At 42.3% G+C, this 23269-nt stretch overlaps 1 protein-coding gene across 6 annotated transcripts in view; it reads left to right on the top strand.

The window, feature by feature from the left end:
• The first annotated feature begins 879 nt into the window (after window positions 1–879).
• The window catches only part of FAM135B (family with sequence similarity 135 member B), a 204799-nt gene continuing 182409 nt past the window's right edge, over window positions 880–23269 (top strand). For 2 of the 6 annotated variants that reach the window (XM_066990771.1, XM_066990767.1), the window contains exon 1: window positions 884–1120. The gene's annotated coding sequence lies outside the window, so the exon portion shown is untranslated. Of the gene's footprint in view, window positions 1121–8569; window positions 9343–19970; window positions 20963–23269 lie in introns of those variants that run through there. The other 4 variants (XR_010828841.1, XM_048049378.2, XM_066990769.1 and 1 more) reach the window with 4 other exon arrangements.

The raw sequence follows: 23269 nt of genomic DNA, 5'->3' as shown, positions 1-23269 counted from the left end.
CATCTTGTGATGTTCCAGTGCAGAATCAGAGCCTCGTGACATGCGTATTTGATAGATAAATGGCAACTGAACGCCTTGATTTCACATGTCTCTCTCAGTTAGGACTCCACATTTCGATCATGTGGCAGCCAATCCACCTTGGATTCTTTCCTTTCTTATTTTCAGGTCCCTAGAAAAAGGCAAAGTTCAGCTTGTTTGCTTCATGTAATTAGGCATGAATTATTAGTGTCCTGGGCTGTGTAAGAAGGCTCCTTTCAGAGAGATTTTTTTTCTCAGTGTTTTCTGTTAGGATGCAGCTCTATCCCTCTCACAAGGAATTGGCTCGTAAGGGGGTTTCTCTATACAAAAAACAAACAAACAAACAAACACACCCACCTTTACAAAAGATGGTAATAAAATCCTTCTTTTAAGCCCTGTCTTAAAGAAAGAGGACTGACCTTCCTTTTAAAAGAAAAAAGTCCAAACTTACATCAGAACAGGAACTTTGAAAATTACTCCCCTCCTCTGCTTTGCTGTTTTGTTCCCTTCGTAACAGAAATGCAGAGCAGCCCCGAAAATAAAACCCTGGCCTCGCAGAAGCTGGTATTCGACCTTCACAGGGCAGCAAGCTTTTCGCCCAGGAGCGTGCAGGGACTTTATTTCCGTGCAAACATTTTAGGCACATTGCTGCCTGTTTTCTCCGAGCTCCGAAGAGCGAGCGACCTCCATCCTCCCTCTGGAAGGGCTTTGGGGTGACCCCTCCGTGCCCGTCTAACCCAGGGCCCTTCGGTGGGTGCCGAGTAGGAGATCTGGGTGCTGGGGCAGCTGTTGCGCCGAGCAGCTCCGCGCCGCCGAGTTGGGTAACCATAGCAACAGCATCACCGCCAGCATCCTCCTCCTCCTCCTCACTCGCTCTCCTCCTCCTCAGCATCATCAGGAGCAGCAGCAGCAGCAGCAGCAGCAGCCCTGGCAGGAGCCAGAGCCCGGCAGCCGAGGCTGCAGCCAGCCGCCTGCCGTCCCCTACCTGCACCGTCACCCCGCCACAGCACCGGCACCGGCCCCGCTGCTCCCCACCGGGGGCAGGAATAGGGGGAGAGGGAGCTGAGGGAGGTGCACTGCAGAGGGATCCCAGACAACCCAGGTAAGAGCCACGGGGCTGCTCGCAAACTCCCCGTGATCGATGTGGTGTGTGCCTGGCGTGTGTTTGCGTGCGAGTGTTTGTTGCTAGTTTTTCCGGCTCTCCCCTTCCAACGGCAGGGTGATGACAATTCAAGGCAAGCATGTTTTCTGGATCGTGTTTCCCGTCTCTGCCATGCTGCCCCTCTCCGTCTCCTCCATCCTGATGTATAAGGAATAATAAATAAAATTTTAAGAGGTTGTTTGAAAACGGGGTGATTGGGGAACCCAATGTGGTAAGAGTGCCGAACGGCTGTGCTTCCGAAATAAAAGTGGGCAGCAGCAGCACAGCAAAGGTTGACATGGTAATTAATAACCCTTTAAAAAAAATTTCATGCGACAACGCACTTCTGTCTCTGCCCACTCCACAAATAAATCTCTCTCATCATATCCAGCAGAGAGCTGTAAACCAGAGAGGTGTATGAATAGCCAAGACTAGCAACCTCACCGTAGTCCAGAACTGGCACGTTTACCTCAAGTGCTTCAAAGCCAGGCTAAGTCATTGCAATAGCAATGCAATCATATCTGTAAATGTATATATATACACACATATATATTTGCAGAAATATCTCTTAAACCTTTACACCTTCTAAGCAGAATCAAAAATGTATCTTCTTAAAGATGTGGGTGTGATAGCCAAGCAGTAAGTGATGCTCACTTCATCTGTGTATGAGAAAGCACGTATTGAATGCATTTTAAAAGGTAGGAATAATAGCTGTAATCCAAAGGCATACGGGGACAGTCCTTTTCATTTTAAAAACAGAAGGGATCCAAAGCTGTGGAGTGTCCTTGTGCAGGCAAATATCTGTGGATGAGTGTGTACATGTCTGGGGAGCGTGAGGGGGAGAGAATAAGAAGCAAGTTTAAGCCAAGCCGTAAGTGTTTGCTATGTAATGACTGCAGAGAGCTCTTTTCAATTCCGTGTAACTAGTACTATATGTATATATTTCTTATTATTACTATTATTATTTTTTTGGTCAGCTTTGAGGAGAATGAGAGCTGCTGCTGCTGTCTCTGTCTCCTTCTATAACCCCCTGCTCTCCCTGTCTGGTGTCCTTATCTTCCCCTGTCCTCCCCAAATCATCCTTGTCTGCATAGCTGGAAATGCCCCTAGCTTTAATAATGATAAGCATTTTAATAGAAGGCTTTTGAGTTTGTCCCAGAATATGATACAGTCATAACTCTACTTCTTATTTATACTGTAGGGACAGTCTGGATATGACCCAATGCCAACCAACACAGTCAAGGGGCATCTGTCTTTCACGTGAAACCTGATTTGAAAATCACAGGGCTTTTTTTTTGTCCCAGTCCTGTGTTTTGCTACTTGCTTGCAGATCCCCCTAAAATCAGCTGGAGCTGGGAGATAACCTGTGATTTCCCAAAGAGGTATAGAACAGAACACAGAATTGGGCCCACCTTTGCTATCTGATCATAAACACCTTCCTCCTGCAAGCTACAGGAAAGCAAGGAATTTGGGTAGGCAGGACCTTATGCCTGGTTCTTATGCAGAAGTGTTGTAAAAATCACCTGGGACCTATGTCCCATTGCAAGTGAACTCGATGGGATGAGGGACAGAAAAAGAAAACAGAGACAAGTATTTGGAATCAGTGCTTTGATTTGCAAAATAATTTCCTTAAGAACCTGACCTTATCGTCACTACGGGTCTGCAAAGGGCCATTTGACCCATGTTAATAACAGTGCTCACGGACATCAAGTTTAACTGAAGGGGATGATTTTGGATCCTTGTGCTATTTAAACAGAGTCACTGTAACACTACAGTCATCAGGACATTGGACTAACCTAGTCACGTTACAGGGTATTTCTGCATGAGATTTGGTGTCTGCTTCAAATCAGAGAATGTTTCAATTTTGAAACTTCTTCTGGGTAATAACAGGGAATAAAAATACCTATGAAATTGCCTCTAAAAAGAGCACAAACCTCATCACGTTTTGGTCACGAAGACATCAGAGACAGGATTAAAATGCTGTTTATACGTGTTGCGGAGATCTAAAGTGCACCTCAGTATGGCATGGAGCCGTGATCATCTCTCACCAGCACAAGCAAATGACTGAAGGTCAAAGGGCTTTTGTAGTGTTACACATTAACACCCTGAAAATATTCTTATGTGGTCTTAACTTGCTGCTAGCTGTAGGTAGATGAGTATGAGAAAGGAAGAACTCAAGCACAGACTTTTGATTGCTGTGGGGCTGCAAAACTTCTCCTGGAAATGGCTCTGGGAAAGGCAGGAGATGTGCATTTTTTCATAAACACTGCTTTGTTATAAAACTCCTCTGTAGAAAAAGCACTGTGAAATGCTGTGTGTTTTTGGAAAGTCAGGGCACTGTATCTGATATCAACGTAAACATCAAAGATTTTTCCCACCTCAAATAACCAATTTTTAATGATTAGTGTCCCTCACCTCTACACCTCTTTCCCTTGTTTAAACTGGAAAGCTTAGGAGGGATTATTTTAATTTTGATTTCATTTTACCTTACGGCTTGTTCTATTATATTTTATTTCTATAGTAAAGGAAGAGAACAGTTTTTCTATTGATTTGTGCACAGCTGTTAACAGCTGGTCTCTTGATGCCCACTTAGTGTTGTTCACTAGCGCATTTCTAAGGAAAAAAAAAAAAAAACAAAACAATTTTTGCATCTAATGATATTATTAAGCATCTTTTAAAATCCAGATCCTTATTTGCATTAGTCACCCGCTGTGCCTCTCGGAGCTCAGAACAAAAGAAGACTTGTACAATAGTTGCTGTTCAGAAGTCAGCATTTGCCAACAGGTTGAAAGAGGCATTTCTGAAATGCTGCAGCCAGGGCTTTTTTTTTTTTTTTTTTTTTTTTTAAATAAGGAAGCTGCCGTTTTCCAGATCCTACCATGTAGTAACCTGAGGCAAGAGAAGATTTGATGATCAATGTTGTACCTTGCATTTAGTTTGACAATGCTATTCATTGTATTTTGAGGCTGCACGTAAACTGCCTTTTATTACTCCACTCAGTAATCATACTTTGTGATTCTCCTTGTTGCAATATTGTAATTCTCTGCCTTTACACTATATGGTGATTGGCTAGATCTGCTGCTTAATGAGGCAGGCATGTAACCATGGAAAATAAAAGTTTTCCCAGTGAGTGAGGGGAGGATGAGATCTTTTCATCAAAGATTGGACACTCCATACCTTGAAATTAGCTGTAGCTGTGGTCTTGATAAGGAAATGACCTTTTTTCTTTTTCTTTTTTTTTTTTTTTCTTTTTTTTTGCCACCACACATCCTTTTTGGGTGATCATTTTGTATTGGCAGGTTCGTAAGTTCAAATTGTACCTGGACCTTATTGTCCACCTAGCAGACACCAAACTTTTGGTTAGCCTTGAAGTGGTCAAGCAGTTGGAGTTGATGATCTTTGCAGGTCCCTTCCAACTGAACTATGTTATTCTGTTCTATTATGTCCTGTTATATTCCATAACTTCACTTGAAAAGGTTGTAACTCCTTTCTCATTTATTGGCTCAGGTAGGGTACGCTCTTAGCCTCTGCTCAGCATCTCCTGGGGTCCACCAGCTTCCTTGATGATGGGTTAAGACCTTCCCCCCGGCTTGGTGAGATGATCTGTGAGCCCATGCTTCCCAGCAGCACAGCTAGAAGGAACTGAGAAAAGTGTGTCTAAAAGCATGAATAGCACAAGTGTCTCACTGCATTTCTTCTGAAATCTCCCCTGTATCCAGTTCCCATCCTTGCACACTGGCAGTTTCTGACATGCTGCAAGGGAAGCAGGGCCTACGGTGCAGCATGACCTTTGCTAACACTGCTCCGGGAGGTAATGGGCTGAAACAACCTGCAGCGGTTGTGACTGCTGGGCTGATCGGAGTCCTGTTTCAGAAGGTCAACACCACGGCACGCCTGATCTCAACTTGTCAGGCGAGTGAGTCATAAGATGGCTTCTTCAAAATCTAAATCCAAAAAGATATAATTTTATTCTCTCTCTAATCCTATTATTAGTGCCTGCAATGTTAAGGACGCTGTTATTCAGCAGTTTTACTTTTCCCCTGTCTGACTGCAGCAGATGGAGCATCCCAACAAAGTGTAAAAAGGGAGAATTCCTTTTCTGTGCTAAGATGCTGCTGACATTCGTGTGTTGATGCGAATCAGCAGAGAATCCCTTGCAGAGGGGGATGCTCTCTCCAGTCCTCCCACAGACCTCCCAGAAATCTGATGGCACTTCCACTTCTCTCCCCAGATCAGATGTGCCTTGGTGTGGTTTCTTTGTGACTGGAGCACCCATACCTCAGATGTGGCTGTTTCAGTACTGAAACAAGCCATTTGTGTGGCTGCATCACATAAAGAATGATTCTGGTTCTGCTGATTCCACAGAAAAAAAGAAAAGCTCATCTTCCACGGACACAGAGGGAGCCACACCATTTACTTGTCTTACTGCTGTTGAAGCACTATAGGTAGATGCACATTACTGATGTGTCCTTGATGTGATGTCTGTTTTCTCATTTTTAGGATCATACATGTAAGACTGTCTAAGCACTATTTTGACCTTCTACTGGTATATGTATTTACAAAATCTTTGCTTTTGTACTTTCTGATCACTGTCCAGGAGATATATTTATCTTATTTTTAATTTGTTCTAACTTTTTCTTAGCTATGTGGTGTTGTCATGGATAAGCTAGGCTTTACACATCGTATGGGACTTCAAAGCATGAATTGCAGATGATAGTCTTTATACCACAGACCTGTATTGCTAATGCATAGCAGTGGTGCTTCAAGAAGTCGGTGTCTGTCTCTTTTGCATGGAAATTTCAAATTCTGTCTTCCTGGTAACAGTGTGGCTTTTAAGGATTCACAGCATGCAGCACAATGACAAGTGGGGCTTTCTTAATGTAACTTGGCTTGGGAAGGACCACTCATCTGCTGCCATCACTTAGCAGCATGGGGAGCAGCAGGCTCTTTCTTTGTCCAGTTAGTTGGGCAAACAAATCTCTCCCGTTTTATTTCTATCCAGATCTGTGTGATTGGGAAAGAATCTGGCCCTGCCAGAATCTTTTAACGTGTAATTTTAGCTTCTAACATGTCGCTAACATTGAATTTATTTCCGAGGCTAGAAAGCAGTGTACCATTAGTTTCTTATGGCATAAAAGAACATGAGTATTACTTGGAGGATATACCTTGAGTGAAACATTGTTTGCGTCTGTGTCAATTTATCAGCCCCTACTGCCAAAAACACTGTGTTTCGAAGATTGAACAGTAGGAAAAGGAAGCCTCTTTTCTGAAAACGATTTCAAAAAGAGAGTGAAAGGACCAGTATTTCCCTCACTGAGTCTTCTACAAGTGGGGTGTTTCAATATGAAAATCTCCATTCCTATTATATTATCTCCCTCTCCTTCTCACTACTATCCTGTGTTGCTTCTCAGTGGCTGTGATTTGACTTTATTGAGGGCAGAAGATGCATGTGGATGGTGTAACCTCCTGATCTAACTAAAAAATGCACTTGACTTGTGAGAATCAGCTTTGAGGGTGTCTGCATGAAATCATGGTGAAATGATTTCGTCTGCATATGGAAACTTCCCTTTTGCTCTAGATGGGGAAGCGTGGGTCAACACAACAATTTGGAAAATCACGTTCCTTTGACTAACCCTATTCTGGATTTGTGTGATCTAAGAAAATTTGTGTTCTGGCTGATAATTTTGTTTCTGCAGAGACTTAACCCTCTGAGCTACAGGTTCTGAGCCCAAGACACAGGCTTGCTAGCTGCTGTTAACTGTGGCAGCTGCCCACCCTCTGTGTGATTGAGTACCGGAGTTCAGCAGGTACCAGCTTACATCTGCACAGCTCCTACGTGCTACTAGGACTCTGACTATCCCACACCTTAAAGCATGAGGATCTCTGTGAGACAAGGCAGATGGATTTCATTAAAGCAAAGCAGTGTCTGCTGCTGCAAGGGACTTCTTACAGGTGTTTATAGACTATACCACATTGCTTAAATCTATTCTATGCCATGCAGCAGTGCAGTCCTATTTATTTTCTTTGCCTGCCTGTCTTGGTTTAAAATCTCAGCTGAAGACATCTCTTTTCTGTCCATGTCTCTTCATTGTTTTCTCTGTTTCCCTCTCCCTTTGCAGCTGTGTTTAAGCTGAGCTGTGTGAGGGTACAGTTGGCCAGGGTAGATGTTACAAAAAATAAAGTTGCATTGTGTTAGGTTCTAGAGTGCTTTGCTCTATAGACAGCCAGTCCTTTCACTGCTGCAGTCAAGAGGATGCTTGCCACTGACCTCAGAAACAGCAAGATTCATCTCCATGCACAAAAGGCTTTTCAGGAGAAAAAATAATGCACAAGGCTGTAAAGAGATTGTTGTTTGAGAAAGGAGTGGAAGCCTGAACCCCGTCAGTGGAAAGGTTTTTGTTGGCTGTCCTGGATGGATCAAAGTCGTGGTCCGGTTTTAGCTGGCAATGTCATGACCACCAGAACGTTCCTCACCTTTGTGTGGGGAACTGAGCAGCAAAGTCAGGGCCACTGGGAGGCAGAAGAGGGACAAGGTAGAGAAGTCATTTCAGGAAGGCTACTCTTTTTTTTTTGCAAGAAGTAAACATCTGTTTATTGGACCAAAAGGAGAAGGAATAATAATTCTATGTTATGTTAAAAGTGCTTGGGTATGATCTTTCATGGTAGGAAAGGAAGGAATACCTTGGGAGGATATTTTAGATTGCATCAATCTTTTGTCTGTGGAGGGAAGAAACATCGTCGAAGAAGAAAGAAAATCTAGTGAGAAATGATCAGCAGACTCCTGCTAATTTTTAGTAGCACTGTAAATTAAGCCTTATTTTCTTTAGGTGACTTGCGTTGGTAGTGGGTGACATTAATGCTTTATTAAACTTGCCGTGCCGAGAAGCTCATCAGTTTTGCGTAGCTAATAATAATACCCTAATCGAGAAACAGAAGGTGGGATAACTCGGCATCAGAAATTGGAATGCAGAAATAGTTGCTGCTAGATGAACTAAAAATACCCAACAGCATAACTCTTGCCTACAGCAGCACATGCTGAACACACATTCGGGCTCTGGCAGCAGGGAGAAATGGCTTTCCTTTATTTTTGGCAGCTGCTAGATCAGCAGTCCTCTATGGTGACCCACACGCGTGACCGTCAAGCTCCACCTCAGATGCATGCTAGGCCTGCTGTAGCAAGTTAATTAGTATCCTCAGCAAGTTAACCATTATCCAGAGCCATAAACAAGCTGTGTAGGGTAACTTCAGAAGCCAGATTTTCCTAGGGTGGGACAACCTGATCAGGGTAGCACCCAATGAGGCGGGAGTGACCTGCAGCAGGGAGAGGGGTGTAACCTTGGCTACTCTGTTCCTCTGCTCCACTCTCGGGCCTTGGGATAACCATCAGATGTCACGATCCCTGCTGAACTAGGAGCCGTGGAGTTTTTACTACATAAGGGTTGTTGGTGCTCAAAGAGATTTATACACTTTTCTCTGCAGCCTTTCAGAGCTTACCCAGCCTGTCAACTTGGGCTTTACGAGGGTGAAATTTGATTTAGCATGTACATGTTTTTCTGCTATGAACTTTGAAGTCTCCATGCCAATAAGCTAAGAGTGGCTCAGATGCAGTAGTGATGGGAGACCCTGAAATAGGTTAGTTAGATTTAATTAGGACACATCTAATGTCAGAATCAGCCATGCAACACAGAGTATCTGCTGCATTGTCAGCTAGTAGATCAAAGATGGGGCACACACTTTAGAGTAAGAAGGGCGCTCAGTGAAAAGAGAGAACTAACTGTGTTGGGCACACATGATGAGGCATCGTCCCTGGACAAAAGACACAAAAGCAACATAGGCCTAAAAGAATGAAGGCAAGAAGCAAGGGCTGAATGCTCTGATTTGAAATTCCTGCATTATGGATAATAAATCCCTGGTTGTGGTGGGAATCCTTCACTGGTTTGAGATAAAGACAATTGTGGCTGGGTTAGGAGTGCAGAAGGATATGACTGTGGCTAGTTTGCTCACCACACCTGCAGGTGGGAGGAGTACCCGTGTCTGTATTAGCACTTGTGCCTTGCTTTCCTTCCCAAAGTCAGGTGTCTGCTTACTATATAACTACAGGTGCTTGCCTTGGAGCAGAAAATGGCAGTATGTTCTTTGAAGAAGTGTAGCTAACAGAGCTTTTAAAAAGATTCAACCTAAAGGTAAGCCCTTTACTTGATGCACCTGAGCTTTTCTTCTACCTATTTTCCTTTTGTGATGTATTACAACCAGAAAGTCTGAGGACATGATTCTTCCTTGCATCTCATCTAAGACTCCTTGGTGTCAGGGGGATCGGCTGTAGACAGGGCAGACAGAGCACAGAGGTTATTTTTCCTGCAATAGGTGCCTCTTGGATGGAATTCTACAGTCTGAGGTTACTCTGGATAAAGGGAGCAGCAGAATGACAAGCTTGCTTGCCTGTCCTCCTTGGCCAGCCTTAGCTTCTTCCTGGGTCTGTTATTCTACTTACTCTTTGATGAAGTGAATAGCAAAAAGACATTTTTGCTCATAGGACAGGTTCATCATATAACTCAGGCTGTAAGGAACCTCAGGAAGTCTCTATTCCAATTTCTTGCTGAAATCAGGGTCAGCTATGGGTTCAGACCCTCTCTCTGTGGGCTTTTTTTAGTCTAGCTTTTTACTCATCTCTATTGAAAAGAGCACCCAGAGCCTGTAAAAGCTTTTGAATTGTCAGGACTAGGGTCAGCAGGAGCTTTCAGGAAGAGATCATATTCAGGGAGGGAAGAGACCTGAGAGTACATGCAAAGAGCATTTCCATGGAGACTTCTGACCATGGAGATATCCAGAGGAAGCTGTGGCAGACGGTCTGAGAGGAGAGTGCCAAGCAGAATGTGATAGAGGTGAGGACGAACTTATCAAAAGCATCCTCGGGCTGTCATGGGCAGTCTTATTCCTAGGCATAAATGGCTTCCTCTGGGGACTTGTGGAATATGCTTTGCCAGGGGGAAAGTGCTGATGTTTATAGTGCAATGGGTTTGGCTTGCCCTGCATCTTCACGTGGCAGATGACTCTTTGGGGAGATAGTGCCTCAGGTCAATGATTTAATTATGTCTGATTTGGAGACCTTTACCACACCTGAGATAAGGTTTGAAGGATGGCTTTTGTAAGAATCGTCTATTTGGCATCAATAATCACCAATTACTTAGAAAAGATTATTTTAGAAAATCATCTCCTTACTTAGTTGTTTCCCTCTTATCCCTTCTTCCCACCAAATTCTCAGTTTAAAAATCTTTGCATTCAGGAGCAGTGCCACTGATAATCAGAAACCTCTCATTGTAAGCACATTTAAGAAAGAGTTTGAGGACCAATTATATAAATGTTTCCCTTTTGTAAAACAGCTTGGGACTTGTAAACATACTCAGTCCACATCTCTCTAAATAATTCATTATGATGAATTATTTAGTTTTGTAAGCTGTGTTTTATGTAAGGAAATGCTTTTATTAATGCAGAAATTCTAGATATTTTCCAAAGGGGTAGCTGTCATTTTGCTCCTTTGCTTCCATCTGCGTTACAATTGATTTTTGTCATGAATGTGTTCTTCAGGAGTGGTTGATGCCAGGTCTACAGCATGTCAAGGTGACTTCCTCAGCAGTGACAATGATAAGATCTTTTAGCAGAATGAGGTTTAGCAGAAGTCAAGGAGTCCACTTCCCATTGTAGATGTGAAGAGGGCAAATTTTAGAATGATTGCTCATTTTCCATAGAAAATCAGGGATGATGACTTTAGTCCATGGGAGAGGAGAAAAGGGGATTGCTGTTACTGCCTGAGTCTTTTGCACAAGGCTCTTTTGAGTTTGAGCTTTGAGTCTTAACTGTGAGATTAACTCAAATTTTGTTCTGTTTTTATATTTTGATAATTCTCTTGCACTTTCTTTTCTCTCCCCTTCTTTTCCTCCCTAAAACAGATGATTTTGAAGACAGCATGAATGAAACAAAATGTTGGCATGTCCTAGCTGGATTTGCTGACAAGATAAACATTAAGTTAAATGTGAGACATATGCCTTAGTGTGTGACTGTAATTTTATAGGTTCTTTTATATGTTATGGTTGGCAGCAGAATCTCTGTAGCCTATTCTGGCTAGAAAGAACAGTATTTCTTAGTCTTCAGACAGACACACAATCTAAAATCAGCATATACCACTAGCTATAGTGTGAGTGGTGGAGTGAATCTTGGTTACAAGCAGTTTTCACTATGTTACATTTTATAAATGGAGGTCGTTATTCAGACATGGTTCATTTGAGATAACAATGATGGTCTCATTATCAGTGGTCCTCTTTTCTGCCTTCATCCCACACTTGGTGTTAAACTACCTGGAGGCATTGCAGCTCCGTGCACTTTCACTGTGGTGGACTTGCTTTGGGCAAGAATACCTAGTGCAGTGGTTGCGTAGGTGGAAAATGAGATGTATATTGACTCCAAGTCATTCTGTGAGATGTTAGTTTGTGCAGCCAAGACCACTGGAGTGGGAATGAATGACATGGTTCTTCCCACCCCCTCATGTTTGAGGACCAGTCATACCATCTGGGAACATTTTGAACTGCAATGAAGTCAGCTCTCCCACCTTACTGAGAAGCTTGTACAGAGCCCCATCTTTCCCTTACCTTCTCATGTAAAGATCTCCGTGTAGAAATGCTATCGCTAGCCCATGTATGGGAAGATGGAGGCCCATGTGTGTTTACTTCTTATACAAGATCCTAGTCATGAGTGGAATTTAATTTGCTTTGCCTCAGTTATCTGTGATGGGGTCAACTTCATCTAAAGTAGATTCCAGCCTTCTCTTTTTGGACAGGACAGAGAAGCAGCTATTTTTAAGGCATTAAACATAAGCTTTTAAGTGCCTACTTTAGCATAGAAAGATCACACTCAAGTTTTTTCTCCACTGTCTAAAAGAGAACCCGAACAAATTGCTGAAGAAGACTTCTTTATACTGTAGATGTCTGTCACTTTGCAAGGTATATCCACTCTTATTTACCGTCAAAATACAGAATAGACTACGGACATCCTGAGCCTTATCCCTCTTCTCCAGGTGCCCTTGCCACTTGTTTGTAGGTTTCCTGTAATGTGGGGCATAATGATTTTTGTTTTGCAGGAGGGGGTCACCTTTGTCATTCACATTTCCAGAATGTTCTGGTTGTTGGCTTCACAAGACCACCTTTCTCAATATGATTTTTGGACTTATGGCTGGTAGCTGTACTATCACAAGTGAAAGAATGGTGAAGCAGCTGTTAGCACTGCTTCACCTTACATATACCAAAGGATTTTAATGGTAAGATGTAGTTAGGGAATGAAGGGTGTATTTGGAAAAAGTGTAGCATATTTGGGGAAATGCATTTGAGCTTTGAGGTTACAAAGGCCCATGAGTCATCTTGGATAGTAGACACACTGTAACTGCTTTAGCATGATGTCCACCTACAAGAGGACATCACTGGGATCTACTCCTTTTCGCTAAGGTCCTTTAGCCCTAGCAGAGCACCGTCCTGTCTCAGCCTTCCTTTCCTTGCTTCTGAGAGAGCTTGTTCAGATGCAGCTTAAGCATACCTCTGCAGTGGTTCAGATACGCAGTACCCTTTGTTTGGAGGAGTAATTTAGTTCCTTGTGTGGGTGCTTTTATGGGAACACACAGCTTCTCTAAAAGAAATACGTATGCTTCTGGTAGTTGCAGATGTAGTGGTGTACATTAAGGGAAAAAAAAAAAAGGCAACATTTTGGTGGAGGAAATTTCCATTATTCACCAGTTCTTTGCAGACAACACTATTAATTGTGAGCATTGTATTTGTATCTTAACGGCCTTTTCTGTTCAGGGAGGGAAGGGTAGTTGGAATTTGATCCTCAAAGGGATGAAGTATATCTGGTAGTAAGCACATCAACAGCTTTGTGAAGAGAATTGCACCATAAAGACCTGTATCTACAACTGCTATTAGAACCACAGTAAGCCATGCAGGCTCTTGAGAGTGACAGTGAGCCAATGGGGCCTCGACATTGCTGGCTTCTTCATGACTCTCACCCAGGCTGTCCTTTGTCATTCTGGAGCCTAAACTTCTAATGTGCTTGTAGATTATTTTCATAGAATAACAGAATATCCCAAGTTGGAAGGGACCCACAAGGATCATCGAGTCCAGCTCCTGGTTCTACACAGAACCACCCCAAAATCAGACCATGTGTCTGAGAGCATTCTCCAAAGGCTTCTTGAACTCTGGCAGGCTCGGTGCCATTACCACTGCCCTGGGGAGCCTGTCCCAGTGCCCAACCACCTCTGGGTGCAGAACCTTTCCCTAACCCCCAGCCTGACCCTCCCCTGTCCCAGCTCCATGCCGTTCCCTCGGGTCCTGTCGCTGTCCCCAGAGAGCAGAGCTCAGCGCCTGCCCCTCCGCTCCCCTCGTGAGGGAGCTGCAGGCCGCCATGAGGCCTCCCCTCGGCCTGCTCTGCTCTGGGCTGAACAAACCAAGGCACCTCAGCTGCTCCTCACATGTCTTCCCCTCCAGACCCTTCACCATCTTTGTAGCCCTCCTTTAGACACTCTCTAACCATTTTCTTTCTTTCTTATATTGTGGTGCCCAAAGCTGCACAGAGTGTTCAAGGTGAAGCTGCACCAGTGCAGAGCAGAGCAGGACAGTCCTTTCCCTTGGCCAGCTAGCAACACTGTGCTTGGGGCACCCCAGGGTACGGTTGGCCCTTTTGGCTGCCAGGGCACACTGCTGGCTCATATTCAACTTGATGGTGACCAAAACCCCCAGATCCCTCTCTGTGGGGCTGCTCCAGAGCCTCTCATCCCCCAGTCTGTACGTACAGCCAGGGTTGCCCCTTCACAGGTGCAGAATCTGCACTTGCTGCTGTTTAATTTCATGTTGGTGGTGATTGCCCAGCTCTCTTTGTCTTGGCTCATTCATGGCAAGGAGAGCAGCAGTATGTCGGATGAAAAACTGAAGCCTCAAGTGTGTAGAACTGAGAAAGATTTGAGAAGTCCCGATTCAATAAAACAAGCTTCAGATAGGTGTCTGTCTTCCTCTGACCCACACACAGACTTGTCAAAATGGAAGCTGTAGATGAGGTACAGTCAAGGTGCCTCTCTGGTGTTGAGTGCTGTGCTTCGTACACCAACAGCTCTTGTGGCATCTGCTCTCCCATGCCTTGCTGGTCTGATCTGTGGTGTCCTCACTGATTGTGGCTGGTGGTGCAAGCTGAGATGATCATACAAATGCTGATGTGACGGGCTGTAGCTGCTGGTGGAAGTTGTGGCTCTTCTCCAGCCTGTGAGGATACAGTCTTTTTGCATGACTACACTGATGCTAATAGGGGATCTGGTGGGACAAAAACACTGATCTTCTAGTTGTTTTTTTTTTGTATGTTTGTTTTTTGTTTTTTCTGTAAAGCATACCGCAATTTTGGAACCTTATTCCAAAAATTGTCACTCCTGATTAGTGTCCTCTTAGGACACTAATTATGCTTTGCTGACAACACATTGAAAAGACAGTGGTTGTTTACTTCTCTGTCTGCCATTGTGCAACATAATCAATGATCTTGCACAACTGTTGTTCACTTTAATTCTGTGGTTGCTCTGGTAGGTTCTGCAGATCAGACAGGTGGGTTATCAGCAGGAATCTAAACTATTCATTTAATTTTCTTCTCTTTTCCAGTCTGGGGCAATGGAACTGTTGAGAGAGAATACAAAATGCTTCCTTTTAATTTTAAGAACTTTATTTATTTTGTTATGATTTTTTTTAATCTCAGCAAAACTACTGTGAACCCCAAATCAGTGTTGAATATATTAAATCAGTGATCCAGGAAAAAGGGATGATCAAGAAAGTAGTAAAGATGGTAGGAAATGTGAAATTACCGAACTCAGTGTGCAGAAACTTAACAAATCTATATGAAGGAAAAAGAAATTCTCTGATGAATACAAGGTAATGTACAAAGGAAATAAATAACTAGAATGTTTAATACCTTTGAGTTCTAAGTGAATTCTCACCAATTGAAGGGAGAACCTTCAGAAAACATTTCTTCATGTATATTCTTCACGTATAGTTATCTCAGAAAAAAAAAAAAATCCGCTGTAAGTAAATAGAATACTTGGTGCATAAGAACTGGAATGAGGATTATTTCTGAAAATAAGAATTAATCATGTTTGTTTTCCCTCAGTGAAATGTTTTTCAATTAAAATCTTTTATTTAAATTTAAATCATCCTATGGAAAGAATTGATCTTCTAAAATTTGGTTTCAGAAGAAGCCAGAAAATAAGTTTACTCTAATCCTCTTGGAAAGCTCAGGCTGTTTTATTTTGAAATGCCTTTTTTATTTCAAATTGCATTTGTTTTGGAAAAAAAAATCCATACATATTAAAAAAAAAAAAAGAAAAAAAACACAAAAAACAACAACAAACACAATGAAACCAAAAAACCAAAACAGCAAACACAAAAAAAGCAAACAACACAAATGAAATGTGCTGATTCACTGAAACATAATTTTTCAGATCCATTAAGATATTTTATTTTTGTCAAACATGCAGTTCTGTGGGAAATACAGGGTTTTCATTTTGAGTCTGAGCACAGATAAACACACACCTACTCACACAGCCAGAGAATTTCTTGCTATAGGTCCTATAGCATGCTCTCCAAAACATTTCAGTGTCTTATCAGAAGCATGGAATCCCCTAAAATAGTGCATTTTAATCAGATCGTTGTCTCTTATGGTGTCTATATCTTAAGTAGAAGGCTTCAGAAGCAGGTGACCAAAACTATTAGTGATAGGAAGACTCATCCATGCTTTGGCATTGTGTAGAATGAATATATTATTTCAGTCGTGAATGTAAAATACTCCTTACTGAGGAATGAGATAGTGATTATTTTTTTTTAAGCTCCTATGAGGTTAATTGAAAAACTTCCTCCTGCATACAGACGGGTTTTCACCCCGGTTTTGAGGTCAGAAAGGTAGCTTATTTGCCAAGCTAGATGCAGAGTGCATTGCAGAACTAGCTGGTGGGTACCTAAAATAAGTGGAGAAATGATTTACATTTTTTTTCTAACATTTTTCAAAATGTAAGAGGAAGACCGCATTCTGTGAAAGTAAAAGGCAACACAATGAATGTAGATTAAAAAATGTTTTTAAACCATGAAGGTTGCCAAAAAGAAAAAGAAAAAAGGAGGGCTTAGAAGAATTTAAAGAAGTGGAAGTAAAAAAAAAAAGTAATGTTCATTTTCACAGCCAGTGAAAACATTCACAGTTACAGGGTGAATTTAAAATCTCTCATGTCCTGATGCAGAGGCTAAAAAAGTGGAAAGATTCCCATCAGATTCATTTTTGCATGAAGCAATATCTGAGGGCAATTATGACAAAACCTGCCCATCGGGAAATATATTCTGTAACTTTTCATTGCAGAATTATTTTTACTTTTCATTGAATCTTCTTTCATTGGTCTTGCTGTTGCATATCTGCTTGCTGTACTTGTCTCTGGTAGTTTGAAGTCAAAAGGTGAACTCTGACATCTATTTCTTGGTTCATAAACCCCTATCTGTATGTAGAGACATTTGTAAGTTGTTTTTTTTTTAGTGCTGAAATTGTTATGCCATAGTGCACATAACACTAGACTTTAGTACATAGGCTTCTATCTGTATTTTGCTTTGCTTTTTAAATGTCACAGTGCATTCCTTGCTAAAAGGCATTCAGATAGCTTGGTTTTGGTGCTGTGTGCTGTCTTCTGCAGTAATGTATATATTTTAAAAACTGTTAATTAACTTTCTTAGCACCACTTTTTTTTTTTTTTGTAGAAAATGATTATACTGAAATTAAACTTTATACTGAAGAGAGAAGGAAGGAAATATAAAAGCATTGCAGAATGCTGGGCCCCAGTGTATACACAGAGAAATAAGATGTTTGTGACAGCAACAGAAAACCAAGCTGAAAGCAGTTTTCTCCCTTCCACCTGCATGGTGAGCTTGCCCTATAATAAATTGGTTATTAGCAATCTCTTCTTCAGGGCTCAAAGGAAACCCGTCTGCTTTACCACAGTAGATTAAAAGTAGATTTCCTCTCTGAACAGTGACAGGACCCAAGGGAACAGCATGAAGCTGCATCAGGGAAGGTTCAGGTTGGATATTAGGAAAAGGTTTTTCACCGAGACAGTGGTTGGGCACTGGAACAGGCTCCCCAGGGAAGTGGCCATGGCACGGAGCCTGATGGAGTTCAAGAAGGGTTTGGACAATGCTCTCAGGTATATCGTCTGATTTTTGGGTGGTCCTGTGCTGCAGACCCAGGAGTTGAACTCAGTTGTCTTTGTGGGTCTCTTCCAACTCAGGATATTCTGTGATTCTATGAAAACATTCCGTTCCCTTCTCAAGAAAAATCTCCATTATGCCGTAGTAGGGTTTAATATTTTCCATTAATGTGTAGCTGAGATTGTGAAAGGCAGCTAAAAACTGCAGTGTTCATGATGGCACAATTAAAACATGAAGGCTAAAGGTAACAAAGCTCCAGTAGACAGTTTTCTTTCTTCCAACTTAGAAATGTCCATTCAAGGCCTGACCCCACTCTTTCCTCTTTGCCGGCATCTTCTATAACCTCTCCTAGGTCATGTGTAGGATGGAAGCAGAGCTATGTAGATTAGCTCTCAATATAATGGACTTCTCGTAGTGTTTAGGCCCATTCTTATCTCCATGTCCACATATAGTAGATTACCACAGAAACAAGGGAAATAATCTCATAACCACTTCCCTGTGAATGCATTGTGCCGTTGCTGCTTCATGTAAACCTGTCCCGACATTATTTGCCATGAGGAATGGGGCCTGAATTCACTTGGTTTACAGCTTGTAGTAGAATTGTCCTACTTGTGTCCAGCTTCATGGGCACGTGCTGCTTGTTGCTTCCTGCTGACTTGCCCTTGGCTCCTTTCTCTTTGTTTCTATTGCCCCTGCGTGGGAAGCTGCCAATTTGTTCCTGCTTTTTGTTCCATTTGTTCCAAAACCTGCTTGTTTTCCCTTTTGACCCTCTCCCCATTAGACAAGACAGTGCTGTGCCATCTCCTCTGGTTTTGGAGAGTAGCTCCTCCCTTTCCTTCTCACTTTACCCTCAAAATGAAATCATATTTCTTACAGAATCATAGCCCAGGCTGAATGGACCTTGAAAGATCACCAGGTCCAACCTTTCATAGGAAAAGGGAGCCTACATGAGATTATCTAGCACCCTGTCCAGTTGCATCTTGAAAACCTCCAGTGATGGGGATTCTACCATGTCCCCTGGGAGGTTGTTCCAGCGATTCATTGTTCTTACTGTAAAAAAAAAAAAATTCTTATATCAAGACAAATCCTTTTCTGATGCAGCTTGCACACAATTTCCCCTTGTCTTCTTAATGTGACTCCTTGTGAAGACGTGAAGAGAGCCTCCATTATCTTCGTAGGCACCCTTTAAGTACTGGAATACTGTGATGAGGTCCCCCCTCAGCCTTCCCTATTCCAGGATCAAAAGACCTAAGTCCTTCATTTTTTTTTTTTTCTGATGGTGCAGGTTTGCTAAACCTTTGACCCTCTTTGTGGCCCTCCTTTGGACCCCCTCCAGTCTGTCTGTCTGTTTTGAATTGTGGGGACCAGAACCAGACACTACTCCAGCTGTGGCCTGACAAGCACTTGTCACACTTCCACCCCCATGTCCTCCCACCCAATTTGGGAAGGTGATGTTAAAGAGGATCTGTCCCTTTGCTTCCTCATCTCAAAAGAAGCATGTAACTTCTTTCCTCCTTTGTGTTGGTGTCTGTCTCTCTGGGAAGCAAAAAGCGTGTGCTGCATCCTCAGAGGCTTGTTCAGCTTGGAGAATTTAACAGGTCCTTGAAAACAACTGAAGTCACACAGAAATCTCATATCTTTAGCCCCTTCATCTTAGGTGGGCTTGGGATTGCTGTATTTTCTAGTAAAATAAACGGGATCATCTGTATTCTTCCTCTAATTTGCTGTCTTCCCTTTCTGTACCTGCATTTCTTTTCCTTCCAGCCTATAAGCAATGTTTACTTCATCAAAATCTCATCACCTTTCCATAGCAATGGAGCTTTCCCATCACTCTCTCTTCTCCTGCAGCTCTTTTACAATCTAGACCCCCTATATTAGGGAGGGCACAAGTTCTTCCATGTTCTTAGCTCCTCTCCCATCTGTCTATTGGAAGGACCCCATTCACTTCTAACCCAGGAAAAGAAAATGGCAATCTTTAAAATTATCCCCCTCTAAAGCAGTTGCAACTAATTACGAAGGCTACAGCTACTGCAAGAGCAGCTAATAAACTCCTTGAACGGGTCTCTGAAGTCTGTATTAGAAGTGGATGAGTCATAGTTGCACCAGCTGATTGCAAATAAGTGAGTGGGAGGGGAATAGGCCCCGTGCTTTATTCTGGCAAGGTAAGAATAAAAGAGCTGTCAGCAGGCCCGGGAAATGAGCAGGGGTGAGTTTGGACTGACAGCTCTGCAACAGGGGGATGGAGGCAGCTGAGTCTAAAAGTAAAAACCTGAGCTTTTGAGTTAAATCACGCTTTGGAAGCATCCCATCCCAGTGAGGGAAGTGGGAGATCAGCAGAGGAACTGTTGGGCTGCGAAGCTATGTGGTTTAGCACGCTGAGTGTAAGATTTACTGTCTGTGCACTGGCCTCGCTATTTGTATGTAGCTCCTTGAACATAAATGTTTGGAATAATTATGTACCGTGATTTGACTCAAATCAGCAAATGCTGATTTGCTCTAGCATTTCAGATCAATGGGATGAAGCTATCTGTATACGTGGCCCAATACCCCCCTTACCACTGTCAGAGGTTCCAGATGCAAAATCTGATCCAAATGTGGGTATGAGCCAAACATATGGTGAAATTATGTCAGAGGGTCCATGCTTGCCCCCATGATCTTGCAGAGGCTGGAGTGTTGTATTTGATTTGCGGTAAAACTTTGCATATTTTTTTGAGGAAAACCCAGAGCAGTGGAAGCTGATAAAAATGATTTTGTACATCCCACGGCAGCAAAACACCCTGCCCTTCCACATACTGCTGCTCAGCCCGACTGTGGTTTGTGTGTTATAGCACTAGATCAGAAGAGATTTGTCAGCTGTGTAAAACTAAGCCTTGGCCTGTGGTTATCTCCTGAGACTCGAGGAGAAACACCATCTGTATGGAGAAGATCTTCTGCAAGCACTGCCCCCCTGATGGGTAAAGCTTCTTGTGGATCCCATCAGTTTGCAGAGTTCCACTGAGAGTGGCTGCTTCTGTGATTGGATTTTTTGAACGATAAGTGCAGACAAAAGGATTTACAGGATTAGTGTTTACAGATGATAATATTTGAGAATACCATGGAGGGTGGGGCACAGGACTCTGAAGGTACAGGTCTTGTGCTTTGTTGTTGAGTGTGTTCTTTTAAGTCAGTTCTGCTCATCTTGCAAAATTCACCCAGACAAGACTACGTAGTGTTTCCTGCTTTGTCCAAGGAGATAACACACTTACCATCTTTGACACATCTTTCTTATTTTTTTTGAGCCATCATTTGGCCTTTCGAGGTGTGCGTATCGGCTTGTTGCTTTCAGCACGTCACAGGATATATAAAGCGGGATACAGTCTTGCAGGTGGATGCACAATGGTGGATGAAGAGCCATGAACTAGGCTTAGCATGGAGCCAACAATGCATTTCAAACCAGGAAAATAAGCTATGGAGTGCTGATGCCTGGGGGATGAAGACAGTGTGAGAATGTGGTCGTCTTGCACCATGGAAAAGCAGTCCACGCTGGCTGATCTGGAAAAAATATAATTCTATGGTAAGTTAAAACAATCCAGCCAGACACATCATCAATAACTGATTATTTGCAGCTAAAATTAGACCTGGAACTGGCATTTTGTATCTTAATTAAAACAAAGCTATCTTTATCAATAAACTATGACAACTTTGAGCAGACATTTCCTAGCGAATGTTAATCCTTCGGTCTCTTTTGATTAGTAGATGGGATTACATTAAAATCGATCCTCCTCCCGAGGTCCATTTGTGCACTCTCTCTCTGTATTGAATTACGTAGCTGGCCTAGTGCCAGGCACAGGTCCCCCATCGGGACAATGAAATCACAGCCGCAGTGATGCTCATTTGTGTTTTACAGTATGCCATTTATTTATTACAATGGGCTCAGGAGACTTAGCGCCTTGGTGAGATATTATCTTAGGCTTCAGATCTCTGTCAAACCTTATTACTCTCGTTTTAGTTCAGTTTGCACATAACTGGCTTTTAAAGATAGGAGGTGAAAAGGTAAGGAAGGAAAACAATGTCATATTTAAAATCGAGGGCTAGTTAGATTTCCCCAGGTGTACAGGCTGATCTGAGGGAATTGCTGAGTTTCAGGCTGGGACAAAACATCACTGGAGGAGCTCAGAGAAACAGATCACTTTTGGGTGTGGATCTTTTTAAAAAAGATGGTCCTCTCTTGTTCATGTTTGAGCTTTGGGCAGCCACACCCTGAAAGAAGCTGTCCCTAAACTGTGCTGAATTGTTATTACTGTACTTTTAGGGTACCTGTGAAGCTGGTGGGAATCAGTGATGTGGTCCTCACTGAGCAGAGAACTCCAGTGTCTTTGTTTTCTGTTTCAAAGTTGTTTCTTAGAAATTGAGAGTAATTAAAGCTATGAATAATTCTTCTTAGGGAAAAAAAAAAAGACTGCATAAAAAGTAACAGAGAAGAGCTGTTGACAGTCTGGTAAGTGTAAGAGCTGGACAGCTTTCCATTTAATTCCCTCCCACCTTTCCCATCTGTAGCTCTTGTCATCAGTCAGCAAGCCAGCCAGGAGACGGTGATAGCTAAATGGTGTGCATTCCCTTAAGGTTCGAGATTACATCTTTCCTTTCCTCTCTGACATCCTTTAATAGCCAGCTGCTTTTATGAAGTGTGCTGTTCCTTGGCTTGTGCAGTTGTGATCTGGAAGCTGTCTTCCAACACCTGACTGGTTCAGTGGCACTTGGAGTTATAGAAGCATCTTGTGAGGGTGTGAACTAATCTCTTAACTGCGCCTCTAAGCTTAATTCTGAGCCTGCCAAGGCTGAGATGTGAAGTGGAAACATATATATAATTTAGACAGGAAATATAAAACATTATGGGATTCCTTACACTGTTGTAAACAATACTCTGTATCACTTTGCTTATGTGATTTGGCATTTCTAACAAAAGTAGTGCTCTGTGATAATGCTAAGAAGGATGCTGTGCCAGCGTGGAATGGAAGTAATGTGGGATGGTAGTGACTGATGTTCCTTGAAATGAGAAATATGAGAGATTCAAGGTAGCAGACTAATTATGTAGCTTGTTTACTTTTCAAGGAGGGTCACATTCCTATGATTACTGTCAAATGGAGAAGTCAGTTTCATATTGTCTTGGATCTGATTATTCTTAGATTACAGGTTTATCTTTGAATATCTGGGGGATATGATAGCAGTCACAGAAGAAGAAAGATAGGCATAATACCTTGTTGTACTTTGTAGTAGTGAATCTCTGGTGGAGATTCACATCGGATGCATGTTCAATTTGATTTATTTGTTTTCATGGTAGCTATACGCAGAGTTCAGGGTATTCATCTTTGACCGTGTTTCAGCCAATATCTCACCTGTAACCTAACTTGTGCAAATACACTAAATTCTATACAATACTGCGTGTTTCCTGAAACTACACAAAAGTCTAGGAGGTGGTTTCTTTTCCTTTTTTTTTTTTTAAACAGTGATCTTTTAAGTTAGGAGAAGCAGCCTTAATTAGACTGGTTAAGACACAGAAACGTAAACAAGCTTTGCCAAGTGAAGTTGATGATGATAACGTTGTCTTTCCAAGACAGAGTTATCATCATCATGAACATGAACATATGTATCTTTAAAACAGCTAGTGTCTTCTGTAGTGTGCTGAGGCAAGAAACTTCCCATGTGAAACAAAAAAAATAATAAAATAGGATACCTTCACTAGTAAAAAAAACTAATTAAAAGAAAAACAACATGATACTTCAGATGTCTTTGCAAAGCTGTGGGAAACCTGCATGACCTTGTTTATTTGGTTCTTTTGGGGCATATACAGTGTAAAAAACGTTGTCTTTACACTGTTTTT

This window comes from Anser cygnoides, chromosome 2 (assembly GCF_040182565.1).
Source record: "Anser cygnoides isolate HZ-2024a breed goose chromosome 2, Taihu_goose_T2T_genome, whole genome shotgun sequence".
Classification (NCBI taxonomy): Eukaryota; Metazoa; Chordata; class Aves; order Anseriformes; family Anatidae; genus Anser; species Anser cygnoides.
This window is presented reverse-complemented; position numbering and strand designations above follow the sequence as displayed.